This window comes from Peromyscus maniculatus, chromosome 4, assembly GCF_049852395.1.
Source record: "Peromyscus maniculatus bairdii isolate BWxNUB_F1_BW_parent chromosome 4, HU_Pman_BW_mat_3.1, whole genome shotgun sequence".
Classification (NCBI taxonomy): Eukaryota; Metazoa; Chordata; class Mammalia; order Rodentia; family Cricetidae; genus Peromyscus; species Peromyscus maniculatus.
This window is the reverse complement of record NC_134855.1, coordinates 87,271,502-87,286,281: the sequence shown is the minus strand read 5'-3', so window position 1 is coordinate 87,286,281 and position 14,780 is coordinate 87,271,502. Positions and strand designations below refer to the sequence as shown.

General features: G+C 35.3%; 1 protein-coding gene across 2 annotated transcripts in view; it reads left to right on the top strand.

The window, feature by feature from the left end:
- The window catches only part of LOC143272950 (anoctamin-3-like), a 183,821-nt gene that overhangs the window by 83,344 nt on the left and 85,697 nt on the right, over nt 1–14,780 (top strand). The gene's annotated exons all lie outside the window — the stretch shown is intronic.

Below are 14,780 nucleotides of genomic sequence, written 5' to 3'. Positions count from 1 at the left end.
AACAGTATACATTGAATAATTAGAAAATGACATAAAAATCCAATCTCTATAGTCTACCACTCTATGATTTACCGCATGGCTAATAGTTAAATCATCATCTAATTTGCTCACAAGAGTCATGCCCCAAGTACCATTTTTCATTAGGCTTGAACCTTAGAATGTTACAGTTAAAATAATTAGGAAAACTTGAGTAAATTTCTTTGAGTATCCAACAAGAAAATAGAATAAGTTCAATGAAAGAAATAAAATAAGTAGTTCAGTAAAAGAAATATTATTCAAATGTACTACTGAATTTGCGTGACTGCCCACCTCCAACTCTAACTCTCCTATGAAAACCACCCCCAGCTGTCTGGGTGACTCACACCTCGAGCTATCAAAGGATGTCCACTTTTATCCATTGCATATGTGAGAATGAAACACAAATTCTATTTCATAGAAGATTTCAATTGCATAAAAGAAAAATAATGCTGAAGATTTTTCAAGGGTATAATAATCTGCCTAAAAGATATTATATAGGAGATTCAAAAAGTAATCAAGTTACCTAGATTTGCATTATTTGCACTATTATCTGGGCGCTGTATCTTACAAATCTGCTGTCTTTCTTCTCGTCTTACTCCTAAATTATAACTTATATATGTAAACTATGTATGATGTCTCATATCTGCAATCCGAGGATTCTGGAGGCTGAGGTAGGAAAATTGTTGCAAGATTGAGGTCAGCCTATTCTATACAGTAAGCACCAGGTTAGTTAAGCCCAAATTGCAACACCATAAGGCAAGGAAAGAAAGAAGGAAGGAAAGACAGAAAGAAAAAAGAAAGAAAGAAAGAAAGAAGGGAGGGAGGGAGGGAGGGAGGGAGGGAGGGAGGGAGGAAGTTACTTTGTATATATGTATGTATACATATATATGGACATAGATTTTAAGTTGCATTTTATAAAATTGTTAGTCTTCATTTGTGACTTAAAAGTACCACAAATTAATATATTCATATACATATATATGTATGATAGAAACATATACAGGTTTTAATATAAAAACCTCTGCCTCACATCATGATTTACTTTGGAGAGTTGTTCTGGTTTCATTCTGCACTATGCATATTATATATAATAAGTGAAGTGCAAAGGGAGAATTTCAGATAGCAGCAAACACATTTATAATGAGTCAGCAGGAAGGAGCATTAATTTGAAAGGGTGACTCATGCCTAATGCAAACTATATAGTGGCATTGGATAATAAAAAAAAAATAGAGTTCTACACCAAATTAGCCATCAACCATGAACTAGGATCAGAAAAAATTATTCTAAATTCTCTAAAGTGCTACAGCTGTGTTGAGTTTTTCACCGTTTTGTAAAAACTAACCAAGAATTTTAGAAATATATCTGACTAGTGGCTTGGTCATTTTATAGGTGAATTTCAATCTGTTTGAAATTTTATTTGTATTTGCTTTTATAACCATTGTATAATATTTCTAGAGTGGTCTTGAGTCCAAATGGTAAATATTTTGTTATCATCATTGCTTTTGCTAGTTTAACATGGCCGTTTGAACATCAAAGCACTTGTAGCCTTGGCTTGAATACTTACTAAATCCCCAGTTGGTGGAACTGTTGGGAAAGATTGAGATGTGTGGCCTTTTTGGAGGAGATGTGTCACTGCTGACAGGTTTTGCAGTTTCAAAAGACTCATGTCATTTCAAGTTAGTTCCTCTGCTTCCTGTGTGTGTTTCAGGCGATATGAGCTCTCAGTTGCTGCTCCAAGGCTATGCCTGCCTTGCTGCTGGTGTTTTATAACAATAGAAACAATAGAAATGTAGCTAATATATTTAATAAAAATTAAGTATACTTATAAATAACTCTTGGTGTGAGGATCCATCTTCAGAACAAGAAATTGAATTTTAAACTCCTTTTGGAGATTAAAACTTTTTACAATATTGACTTCTGATGTGATGAAGTGATAATGACAGCATAATAGGATCTATTCGGAAGACTCTGTTCAAGTCTGGTACTCTAGAACAGAGAACGATGGAAATCACTAGAAAGCTTCTATTGTCCAAGTGTTGAGATACAATCCATGGATAAAGCCAAAGGGCTCTGGAAACAAGAGATATCAAGTAAAGTCTGAATCTGATTCCACTAGTATTAGGTCTTAAAACAAAATTCATATTTAACATATCAATGATGTGTGGGAGATAGAAATGTAATCACTGTACCCTCTAATTTTGTTGAGATTTTAAAGACACCCCTATCAAAAGGTAAAGTCTATTGAATTGATTTTAAGGCTTTCTTTGATCCTAAGACTTTAACAGAAGTCATTTGATACTACCACTAAGCTTTGGGTTCAAATAAATCTTGAATTTCTGTTCTATCTCTTGGGATTCTGCCTCTGTCAGGTCTACATACCAGAGATAGCCTTGAAGAGGAGAAAGAACACCTATACCAGAGACTAATGATTATAGTTGTCCTAATTGAGATAAAGATGTCAGAAACTCAGCAGTTTAGAAACACTAAAAATGAGGAAATTCAGCTGACATTAAAAGAACTCACAAGTGGGAATTGCTTATGTACATAACCATGAAAAATATTTGAGAGTGAATTTTTCTCATCAATAGATATTAGAGATAGCTTCAAGTATTAAAGGAGAAAATGGTGACTTATAACAGTAATAAAGATAGAATTAATTATTCAGATACTGGGAAGATTAAAAAAATGTCACTGATTTCCACAAAACACTAAAAATGCTCCTAAATTCTTGGAGCCTAGGTGTATTTCAAATAGTTTAATGTAGATCACTTTATAATTAGGAAAATGCTTAAACTCTCTGAAATGGTTCATCTTTTCAATATTTTATTTGTAAAAGTGTTGGGCCAGAGAGATGGTTCAGCAGTAAGAGTACTTTCTACTCCTTTTGCATTATTTAAAAATTTTTCGTGTAATATATTTTGATAAAATTTTCCTCTTTCCAAATTCTTCTGAAATACTTTCAACCTCCCTACTTACATAACTTTATGTTCCCTCTTTTTTTCTAAAACAGAAAAACACAAAAATTTAAATCAAAACAAACAAGCAAAAAACAAAACAAAATGCCAAAAAAGCAAAACAAAACAAAAAGCCCATCAAACAAACAAACAAAACTCAAGGAGTAGATTTTGCATTGGCAAACTACTCCTGGGAATGGGGCCTGCCTTGGGGAGTTGTTAATATATACTGTGACACTCCATTGAAGAACATCATATTTTTTTGCTCTTTACAGCAAGAATTAATTACAAATTGTTTCTTGTTTAGGGGTCGGATTTTACATGTACTGCTCTTAGTGTCGGGACCTCCTCTGACTTGAACCTGTGCGAACCTTGTGTGTACTATCAGACTTTGTGAGTTCACATGTGTGTCAGTTCTATTGCATCCGGAAGACATTGTTTCCTTGGAGTTATCCATCTCCTCCAGCTCTTACAACTTTTTGCCTTATAACTCCTTCTCATAGATCTAAGATTCTTGAGGGGAGGGGCTTGATGAAGATACCTCATTTGGGACTAAGTGCTTCACTCCACACACTATCCAGTTGTGGGTCTCTGTGTTCATTCCCATCTATTGCAGGAAGAAGCTTCCTTGATGAGGGCTGACTTAGACATGATCTATGGATGTACAATATGCCATTAGGAGTCATTGTATTGCTATGCTTCTTTAGCAGAGTAATAGCAATAGGTTTTTCCTTAGGCCCATGATATGTTTAGTCTCAGGTTCGTGAACTTAGCAGTTTCTGGTATTGTTGCTTTTGCAGAGGACCATGGTTTCTCTACAGCACACACACTGAGAAACTAATAACCACCTGTAACTCCAGCTTCAGGTGATCCAATGCCCCTTTCTAGCCTCTGAAGGTACAAACACACCACACACCACATACACACACACACAACACTCTTATGCACATGCAATAATAGTAATAATAATGATAAATTTAAATCTTAATTACATTAAGGAAAAAATCCAATATTTCCACTAATTGAAATATACATTTATATTATTAGCAATGGTCAAAAAATTAAGATTAGCAAGGAAAATATATTAATGAAAGTTTATTTTCTTTACCACACTTGTATGGCTGAGAAACTTTAGGAAACAATTTCATAGGACAAACAAAAACATTCTCACAAATAGGCAAATGGAAGGAATTAACTTGACCGATTAGAAGTGGAATCCTAGAGAAAATGAGATGAACTGCTTTTACAAATGTTTGCGAAAAGATTTTCTTTTCCTGGTTTATCAGTGTAACAAATACTATAAACTTTTGACAGTATGGTCCTATACAGCAAGATTTCTTCTTTCCTTCAAATAGCCATGCCTTGTTCAGCTGCCAAGGCTTATATGAGAGGACAATAGTCAGAGAACATCTGGAGTTAGGCTTGGTTAGAAGAATCAAGTACATGTAGTAGAGGCCATGGCTTCCTGGCAAGTGCTTGTTCTTAACTCTGACACTCGGGATGCAGAGGTTGACTGGTGAAGTTGCCAACTATGATTCTGGAACTATGAATATATTTCCCTAAATATGACTTCTCCTTTGAAAGGATGTTGAATATCAAATCAGGCAGGAGAGGGGTTATAGACAGGAAACTCTTGACATGAATATTTTAGTAGTTCATTAAAATTGGATCACACGGCCATTCAGTTTGACTAGATCAAGTGCCATGGGCAGATGGTGTTCATCATTTACTCAACTTATAATATGGGTAATTTTCTGTAAGAGTGGAGACACTGATCATTTTATCAAGGAGGTAAGAAAGATAGAGCTTCTGTAGATTTTGATATGGTGCCTTTCATGTGGCCATTGCTAAAAACTTCATTTTCATAAATGACTCTCAGTCTATAAATTGTGTACAGGTCTTAATTTTCTGAACTTACTACTATACAATGCTATGTGTTATTATTGACACTGCAGTTTTTCCAGAATTGTATCAATGCATGATTCAGATTACAAGATGAGTAACCACTTGGCTGCATGTGGCTTGTCTTCCTTCCTTTTTTCTTTCTCTTGTTCTTTCTTTCATTCGTATTTACTTAATTATATATTAGTAGAAAAGATTAATTCTTGTGTTTTGCTATGGAAGCTTTCTACTATTAGACTATATATGCCTAATCCTCATTTCCATGTTTATCTTGAGACATAGTCTCACTAAATTGCCAAGGCTAGTTTTCAACACACCTGTATTCTAGGCAGGCCTTAAATTTTTATTTTTCTGGATCAGTTTCCCAGGTATCTATAAGCACAGGCTTGCTCTATCTTCCTTGGCTATGTATATGCTTTAATTGACAGCATTATGGTTGACATAAAATATAGAAATCCTTGTATACAAATGGTTTGCAATGCCATGAATTCAAAGATTCACAAATAAGGAATTTCGGTAAAGAAAATTACAACTTCAATGAATATATGAATGGTATCTTTCCTTTTTAATAGACTTTTTTATTTTTATGAGTATTAGTATTGGCTTTCATATCTCTATATGTACCACATGTGAGATGGCTGCCCACAGAGGCCAAAAGATGGCATTGGATCATCTGAAACTGGAGGTACAGGTGATTATAGCCACCAAATGGATGCTGGGAACCAACTAAACCAGGTTCTATCCAGGAGAGGCAAGTGTTCTTAGCCTCTGAGCCATCTTTCCAATTGCAAGATTCTTTTCTTGTTACTATGTTCCCTATATGCTATAGCATAACAACTTTTCTGGCATTTATGTTCTGTTCAATGCTATAAGTAGGTTGGCAAGCATGTGGGAAATATGCTTAAGCTACTTGAAAACTCTCACTTTTAAAAATCACCACTTTTATAAAGAAATTTGAGCATGGGTTAATAGGACAGCCCTAGCAGAGATAGAGCTCTCCCCCTCTAATACTGAGGAATGACTTACTAAGAGGGTAGATTCTGTTTACATTATCAGTCACTTTCTAAAAGATACTCTTAAAATTTCCTCAATTTTACCTTTGAAGTAAATTTCCTTTATATTTAATGATATTACTGTGATAAATAGTATTCTTAGCACATAATTTTTATACTGTATATGGAATAAGCATGAAATCATTGATTTTTTTTGCCGAGGATATTAAACTACACTTCTTGACTTATGTTAATAAACCCCCTTTCCAGCAACATAACAGATACCTAATATCTTAAACTTCATTTAATCTTTCAGAAACCGCATTTAATACTGAGAAGGAATTTATTATCCCCATGTAACCACTGGACATACCTTCTGTTTTGGACAATTTAATTTCATTAATCTTGGAACCTTCTCTAATAAGAAGTGAAGGCTTATTCTACAGTAACTAATTGCTAGAGTAGATTTTTCCAGATTTACTATAAAGTAGTTTGCATTCTCTCTACATTTGCATGGATAGCATTGTGTGGCTTGTGGTCTCTCTCTCTCTCTCTCTCTCTCTCTCTCTCTCTCTCTCTCTCTCTCTCTGTCGTATCTTTGTATGCATATATAAAATAAAAGGAACATTCCAAATCAGCAACAAAATTTTTAACTTTCAGAGCATGTTGTAATATGTTAACAACAACTGGGAAGGGGTTAAATGTTTTTAGACATCTTCCTCTCACAACTTAAAATAAAATGAATCACTGAAAAGCTAAATAGTTAATGAACTAAAAATGAATACATTAAAGGAAAATAGTAATATTTTTTTAAAAATAGTGGAATAGAAGATAGCCTTTGACCCTGAAAAAAAAGTTGCTAGTTTAGATATTAAACACACAGTACTGTTAAAATTATGTTTGAGTGACAGAAATGAGCTTAAGATTTAGTAATAAGCTGATATGCTAGAATACACATGTCGGATCAATGGCTATATTCTTAATATTCAAATATATAAAATATAAATGTGAGAGTAAAAATATCTGCAAGGCAATTTAATATTGTCATTTAAATTTATTGGTAGTACTGGTAATGTCAGAAATGCAAAGATGGTCAATGAATTTAATTAAATTAGAAAAGAGCTTAAGGCATGACAAAATCAGTGCTAAACTACACACCAAAATCTGCCAGTTTTCTTCATGGTTAGGAGATGTGTTTATTGAGCCAAATTTTCTGGGAAATGAGTTGATGATGATAGGGAGTTTAAAGTAATAAGTAAATGCATTCAAATAAGCTTGCACTTTGAGGTCTATGAACTTATCTTCAAAATATAATTAGATGTTTGCCCCAATAATCATGTTTAAGATGTTTCTTTCACTTTAAATGGGGAGACACTTGAACACTCAAAGTTAATGACATCATTAAAAATAATAATGCATTCAGTCAAAGCCACGCAAGCACTTAGTGATTATAGAAATTGATTGCCATTATGAACCTATAATAAACATATAGCTCTAAAACAAACACATGCAGCATGAGGCCAATAATGTAAAAAATTCACTTTTCCCTTTTATTCCTGACAAAATTAAATGACCTGAAGATTACTATATGTAACTTTCTATTCAAGCCATGTGTGTTATCATATTCCTGTTGTCAATTAGAAATCTTACTCAGCTAATAAATAATTGGAGTAATGGATCTAGGTGTTTTAAAAAAATCTGCTTCTGTAAGACTTGTTTCCAGTCTACAACACTGGAAAGGTGACAGGGATATCAAACTCTTCATCCAGTAAGTTTGGGAGGAATGTTTTTGTACCTTCCCCTGGTACGCAGACTTCCACTGACTACCTTCTATTTCCCAGCTACTTTCATGTCTTCCTTTTTTTCCTTTTCTTTCTCTTTTTTTCCCCACAGTTTTTTATTTCAGGTGTTTGTATAAAGCATGAGGAGGAGGAGGAGATTATTGACTAGACCATAGGTGACACAGCAGTGGCTACCCCAGAGCAAAGAAATAACATTCCTCTACTGCAGGCCAGGACCCACAACAGCTCCTCAGAGAGGGGTGGGCCTATTGAGATTGAGCTTCTCGATCCGTAACAGAATGTTCGAGGGTCCAGAACTGTGCAGGTCTTATACTGGGATCCATAGCTGCTGTATGTTCATGACTAATAGCCAAGTCAAATGCCCAAAAAATGTCCATACTGATTTTCCCAATCCTCTGACTGTAGACGAATTTCTAAGCAGTCCAATTAAATAAAAACCACAGAGCCAAATATAGGGATGAACACCTTAGAGATCAGGGAAATAGGAATAGTCACCAGACACCTTACCTGTGCAGCTTCCAAATGCCACAACTTCCTGTCTACCAAGGCTTTTATTGCCTTACTGTTCTGCCCTCTCCTTGGCTCTCAGCCTGGCCACCTCACTTCCTTGTCACTGCCTATCTGTACAGACCTCCAGGTCTCTATGGTTAGTACTAGGATTAAAGGCGTGTGTCACCACACTTGGCTCTGTTCCCTAGTGTGGCCTTGAACACACAGAGACCCTGCCTGCCAAGTGATTGGATTAAGGGCATGTGCTACCACTGCCTGACTTTCGTGTTTACTTAAAAAGGCTTTCTATTTCCTCTGATCTCCAGGCTAACTTTATTCATTAACATACAAATAAAATATCACCACATCAGGATCTGAAAGTCTTTCCACTCCCTCTTCCATGACTTCCCCAGTAATGGGCAACCAACAGTCACTTTAACCACTCCTGAGTCTGTGTTAATCTCCATCCACTGCAAATTTTATATATATATATATATATATATATGCTGAGAGCTGAGACCCACACTAGTTCATGTGTATAGAGATGAAAACAATTTGACTATTTGCCTATTTAGCAAAACAGCAATAGTAGATTTTCCACTAAAGCTCATGACTTCACAGCCATAGGTTTCTGACTAAGATGTACAGTATCAGGCATCAATTTCTTCCCAGGGACACATCACTCATTTGTTTTTGTTTGTTTGTTTGTTTGTTTGTTTGTTTTTTCCACAAGTGCAGCAGAGTTCATATGGTGGATCTTCTGCCTAAGCCTGATTTAAAGGGAACTTTAACTATGAAATGACAGCTACAATAATTTGTCTGTAGAAACTTCACTGACATTGATTTCAGTTATCTATTATTTGTTGCTAAACAGACTCAAATAAAATCAAATTTGCTATTTCACCAACCTGCAAGAAGATTAATTTGTAAACATGATGATCAATTTAAGGCCATATCCAATAACTGTTGTTTCTTGGATTCTATGTCTTATCAGTTCTAACTCTAAGCTGGCCCAAAGACGATTTTTGACAAAAATAAATGCAACCTTCCATTAAATCTCATCAAATAAATTCTAATCAATGGGACAAAATTGGTGAATTTTGTTTGTGTTTAGGTAACAGTTAATTCTTTTACACTTGTACTATAGTACATCAACCTGGAGCCAATACAATGTAATGGGACATTTCACAGTGCTGGATTTTTCAGAAACCATAAAGTTTCTATTGTATTTTGTGTTTTTTTTTTTTTTTGAGATAGGGTTTCTCTGTGTAGCCCTAGATAACCTAAAACTAACTATGTAAACCAGGATGGCCTTGAACTCACAGAGATGCTCCTGTCTCTGCCTCCCGAGTGCTGGGATCAGAAGTGTGCACCACCACTGCCCAGCATGTACTTTTCTCAATTGAATAAAAGGACAAGGAATGCTTAAAAACAAAAGGAAGTACTTTTAAATTCCATTAAGCTACCAAAAAATATAACTAGGCTCACCAATAAAGAAGGTCACCCTGCCAGACCTCTATTATTTAAACTAAAAATACCTCCCACATTTTGTGTCAATCTATTCAGCTCATTCAAATACCATATGTAATGGATTATTTAAAATTGACAGTAAAATCATCAAAATGTCACTGGCATTATAGGATTAAATGTCACTTAGATGAATCATACGTCGACACTATTAACCAATGACACACGAGGCAACCCCGTACTGCAATTCAGCCACCCCCTAAAATAAATTAATAGAAAGCAATGCAGAAGTTCTTATAAAGGGATGCATTGTCTCTTCTTCTAAAGTCATTATGCATATCCAGGCATTTAAAGAGTTGCCTGAAAACCCTCCAGTCAAATGCTTTGTGCAGCATTCACGATGTAAGACTCCAGCTAATGGATCAAGCAGGCGGTGGAAGGCAGAACTTTCAGCTGTCATGCTGAAGAGTGCTTTAAAGAAGAAGACTGTCATTTGAGACGGTTGTCAGCAGTGAAGGGTTCCAGATGCAGCTGAACCCAAAATTCTGACTGTGGTATGTTTAAAAGTGACTCGATCTAGGAATTTTGTACTGCTTTTCTGTTTGCTTAAGCGTGCATGGGGAAGCCAATTAAGAATAGCAGATATTGATTTTCAAATTGAGAATGGAGAAGTTTTAAATTTTTATGATGCTTGAAATGTATCTGTTAAAATGTAATAGTGTGATCTAAATGTGTATTTGACGACCACCAGTCTTTATCTTGCATGCCAAACAAGTATCATCTCTCTGTGAAGTTGTGGTTGTGCTTAAATGTATGATTATTGTTTTTAATGGAAAAGCTGTTCACAAATTCTACCTGATGTAGGCATAGATTTGGAATTATGTAAAGCATAATATTTTTAAAGATAAGTATTTTCGGGTCATTCTTAAGGCAGTTTCATACATGACTTATTGATTAATATCAAAGTACAAAGTCTGAGAAGAAATGCTTAAGGAAAGAAAACTGAGCATTAAACCTTGAACTAAACATATGACCTGACTATGAATTTCTCAAGCAGGCTAGCTAGTAAGTGGCATGTTTTCCATCTGCTGTCTTTAGTTTCCATGCTTTTAAAATATTTTTAAAGTACTTACCCTTTCCCCAGTGTTAGTTTTCATTTCTTCCTTTAAAAATATGAAATAACCCCATCTGGAAATCAGGAAGTCAAAGTCTCTATCTGCACTCAGAGTCTCTCTATCTGCAAGGTATAATGGATATAAACTGTGTATAATGGAGTCAGATTACTTAAAATAAGTAGTCACTGGTAAGGAAGGAAGTGGTCATTTTTCAGTGAAAACAAGTGTTTAAAAGATTCCTTGTGTGATATTTACGATAACAATCAGTGGCCAGGAAAAGGATATGCAAATGTATTTGTTGTAAACTAATTCTGCAAAGGGAATATTTAGAATTCATATCATAAATGGATTCACAACATTAAGAACACAACAGAAAAACATAGTCTGTGCCCCATCATGTTATGCTAAAAACATTTGGCTTTGGTTCTTCATCAGATAAAGTAGAAACTCTTTTATATTGAATAAATAAAAATAAAAGGAGAAAAGAATAAAGTACTTTTAATATAGTACTTAGTCTAATGTCTGTTATATTGTGCAAATTCAAAATATATTTTGCTTTTCTCTTGTCCACACTTTTATTTTCTATCTGGGAACTATTTATACTTGTTTAGTAATATTGTTCTTTTGTGTTTTATTACATGTGTTTAGAGAATACAAATCATATAACTTAGGAATTTGTGGTCCACTCCTTATTATCAATAATTACCTTGCTCTCTTCTCTGTAGTCCTATCCTTTAGTAATGCTCAGTGAAATACACATATCTTATAGAAAATTGTAAGTGTGAAAATACACTGATTTCTCTTTAAACAAAGTAAATAAAATTATTATAGGAAGAATATATCTAGGAGACAACAGGTCTAATAACTCAATTCCTTGTTTGAATCACCCTGAAAAAATAAGAAATGCAGGTTTTTTTAATTCTCATTCCTCATCTTAACTAATTTAACATCAGCTAAAAGTAGAAAAATAGCTTTATATTTGAGGATATTTTTCAGAGAAAAATGTAAGTTGCATAATTAAAGCTGATATGCATAAGAAATGTTTCACTTTCCTAAAAACAGAAATATCACTAATTTCAGATTCAAATATAATTTTTTTCCTTTGGCATTTCTTCCTCAAAAAAAGGAAGAAGAAGAAGTGAGATTACATTTGATGATATTTCAGACTCACTTCTCACATTCTAAGAAATTTGGGCTACAGCAAGCTTTAAAATATTCATGCCTCTTTTTCTAAATAGATACCTTGTAACAGAGGTTGGTGAACTTGTGAATATAAAAATTACCTGTAGGAATTGTTTTTTTAAAAAAAAAAAAAATGACAGCTTCTTATAGCATTAGGTTCCACTGAGGCCCCAAAATATGCAGCTTTAACAGGTGTCCAGGTGATGCTGAAGCTGTTGCTTTGGGTACCATATTTGAGAGCCATTATCCTGCATCTGCTTTTAGCAGCTCCAGCCCACTATCTGCCGGATTGCACCTGGCAATCCATTGATAAAAAAGAACATGCAAAGTCCTTTCACTTGCAACGCTCTAAGCACAATGAAAGATTAAGAAAAACAGGCAAGCCACTGCATGAGCATGTTTACAGGTTGTTAAGTCAATGCAGGGATGTAGAAAGGCCACCACCCTGCAGAAGCAGCTTATCAAAAGGTGGATGTTGTGCATGAGGAGTGGAAGGTGAGAGGTCAATACGGGGGAGAAATGGAGTGACTGGCATCAAAGCAGTAGAAGAGCCTCGATGAGGCCTTGAATGTCCTCTACATTGGTCTATGCAAGGAGAACACAGAGAATGAGCATTGACGCACCACCCCCGCCCCAAGATGAGAGCAGAAGAGTCACTCAGGCACGGCACTTGAGGGGTCTGTGGTGGGACTGAGATGTTCATCTGAGTCTAACAATTTTGAAGAGGTATATGTTCATAAGGTGGCTCTGCCCCTGCAAGTGGAGGTGGGATGACCTTGCAATAATCCAAGTGGAAGATGGGAGTGCTTTGACTAAGAACAGATGTATGGGGTGAACATAGAATTTTGTAACATTAAAAGGTAGACACTGCTCAGACATATACAAACAGAGGTGACATTATTAAAAATAGCATTATGCTGATTACTTTATGATACAGAAATAAGGAGTTTAAAAGAGGTTAGAAAACAAAATTAAGATCATTTGTGTGATAGAGATCAGCAATAATAATTGGGATATGGGACCTTCCTTGTTTTTGTTGATAGCAGTAACAAAACCATATATAAGTTTACACTTAGAAATCTATAATCTAAATATTTCATAGAATTTGAGGTGAAAAATCTCAAGTTAAATGGTTATTTGGTGTGTGTGTGTGTGTGTGTGTGTGTGTGTGTGTGTGTGTGTACATGGCAGGGATAAATTAGGTATAATGGATATAAACTGTGTATAATGGAGTTGATATCCTCAAAAGGCTTTTAGTTTATTGGAGACAAAAACAAACAAAAAGGTGCTTTAAGGAATAGCTCTTAAATGCTAGAGTGAAGAATTATGCTTTCTATTCTTTCCAAGTCCTTTCAGATGTAAATTGCTCCTATCACAACCACCCTGTGCACAGGCCTTGAGGAGTCCTATCCTGACTTGTTCCCGGTACTTTACACATGGAGTCATCTCAGTCTAGGAATGCTCACACATGCTCTGCTCTCCCTGCTGTTCTCATCACTTCTCTAGGACTCAAGTCACTTGTCACTTCTGAACAAAGTTTTCTAAGACAGTCATTTCATCTTTGCTGTCATAGCACGTGAACTCTCTTTCTCCCCCTCACAGTGGAACACATCTCACCAAATTATAACATGTTCTCCTTTCTTCCTCCTTGACTAAATTATTCTCTTAAAGGAGCAGCACCATTGAGCATTTTTCATTGCAGTTATCCAAACCCCTTGCACAGGCAGAGCTGACTCACAACAGGAATGACTTTGTTAAAGGAGTGCATTACTAAAAGAAGGGACCTGTGGAACACTGTAGCTTGAGGTCACATAGAGCCACTAGTGTGGGCTTCAAGGGTGTGGTTAAAAAGCTCATTTTAAAAAATAGACATGGTTTAAATTTAATGTTCTGCTAGAAATGTGTATTAATTAAATTAGAGAAATTAAGAAGAATGTAAAAACAAGTGTATTGAAGGCATCACTGTGGAACAGAGCAAGCAATAATTTAGTAAAATAAATCTACATCATCATTTGGTGGGAAATAAATAAATGACAGATATATATATATATCCAGTTATACAAATGTGTGTGTATGTATGGGTGTATGTATCCATAAAACTGTTTCAGCTACTGAAAAGAGCAGTGGGACATGGTTATCATGTCCCTCAAGTGATCTGATGGCACAATAGAGAAAATATAAGTATACAAAATCGTGGTGTCCCCTACTTCTGGGAAATATCATACTAAGAGCAATGAGACTTTTTCAAGGAATTCCCTGGCCCCTTCACATGAAATCTGAAAAAAAAAATCTGTGGCTGAATGATAACATAAATATTGATGCTTCCTCTTGTTTTACTCCAGCACTGTTCCTTAACTGCTCTCTTACTATACTCTGTGCCAGCCAATTAGAATTCTCCATCCCTTAGATCCCTTAGGCCCAGTCATTAAAATTACACCCTGTTCTTGCAAAAAAACCACAGTTCCTTTCCAAGAATCAAGTGGTTTACAGTCTCTGGTAACTCCATTTCCTGGGGCTCAGAGAACCTCTTCTGGCCTCTGTGGGTACCTGCACTCACATCTTCCTACTTTCACACAGACATACTGACAAATAAGAAAGTTTTGACAGCTGCATCTGGGTTTCCAGACCAATTGTTCACAGAAACTTTTTCTAGGTTTTGGTGTGGTAAATACTTGAAGACATTTTGCTCCATGAACACAAAAGTCTTTGAAACTAGGAAGAAACTACAGTTGTCTAGTTTAAATTTGATTTCCTTCTCTTGGAAGAGAAAGAGTTCTAACAGAAGTCTGTGGCATTCTGTACAATAAGAGCAGACTTCATAAACACTGCATGCAATCTTTTTTGCATGTTATTTATCAC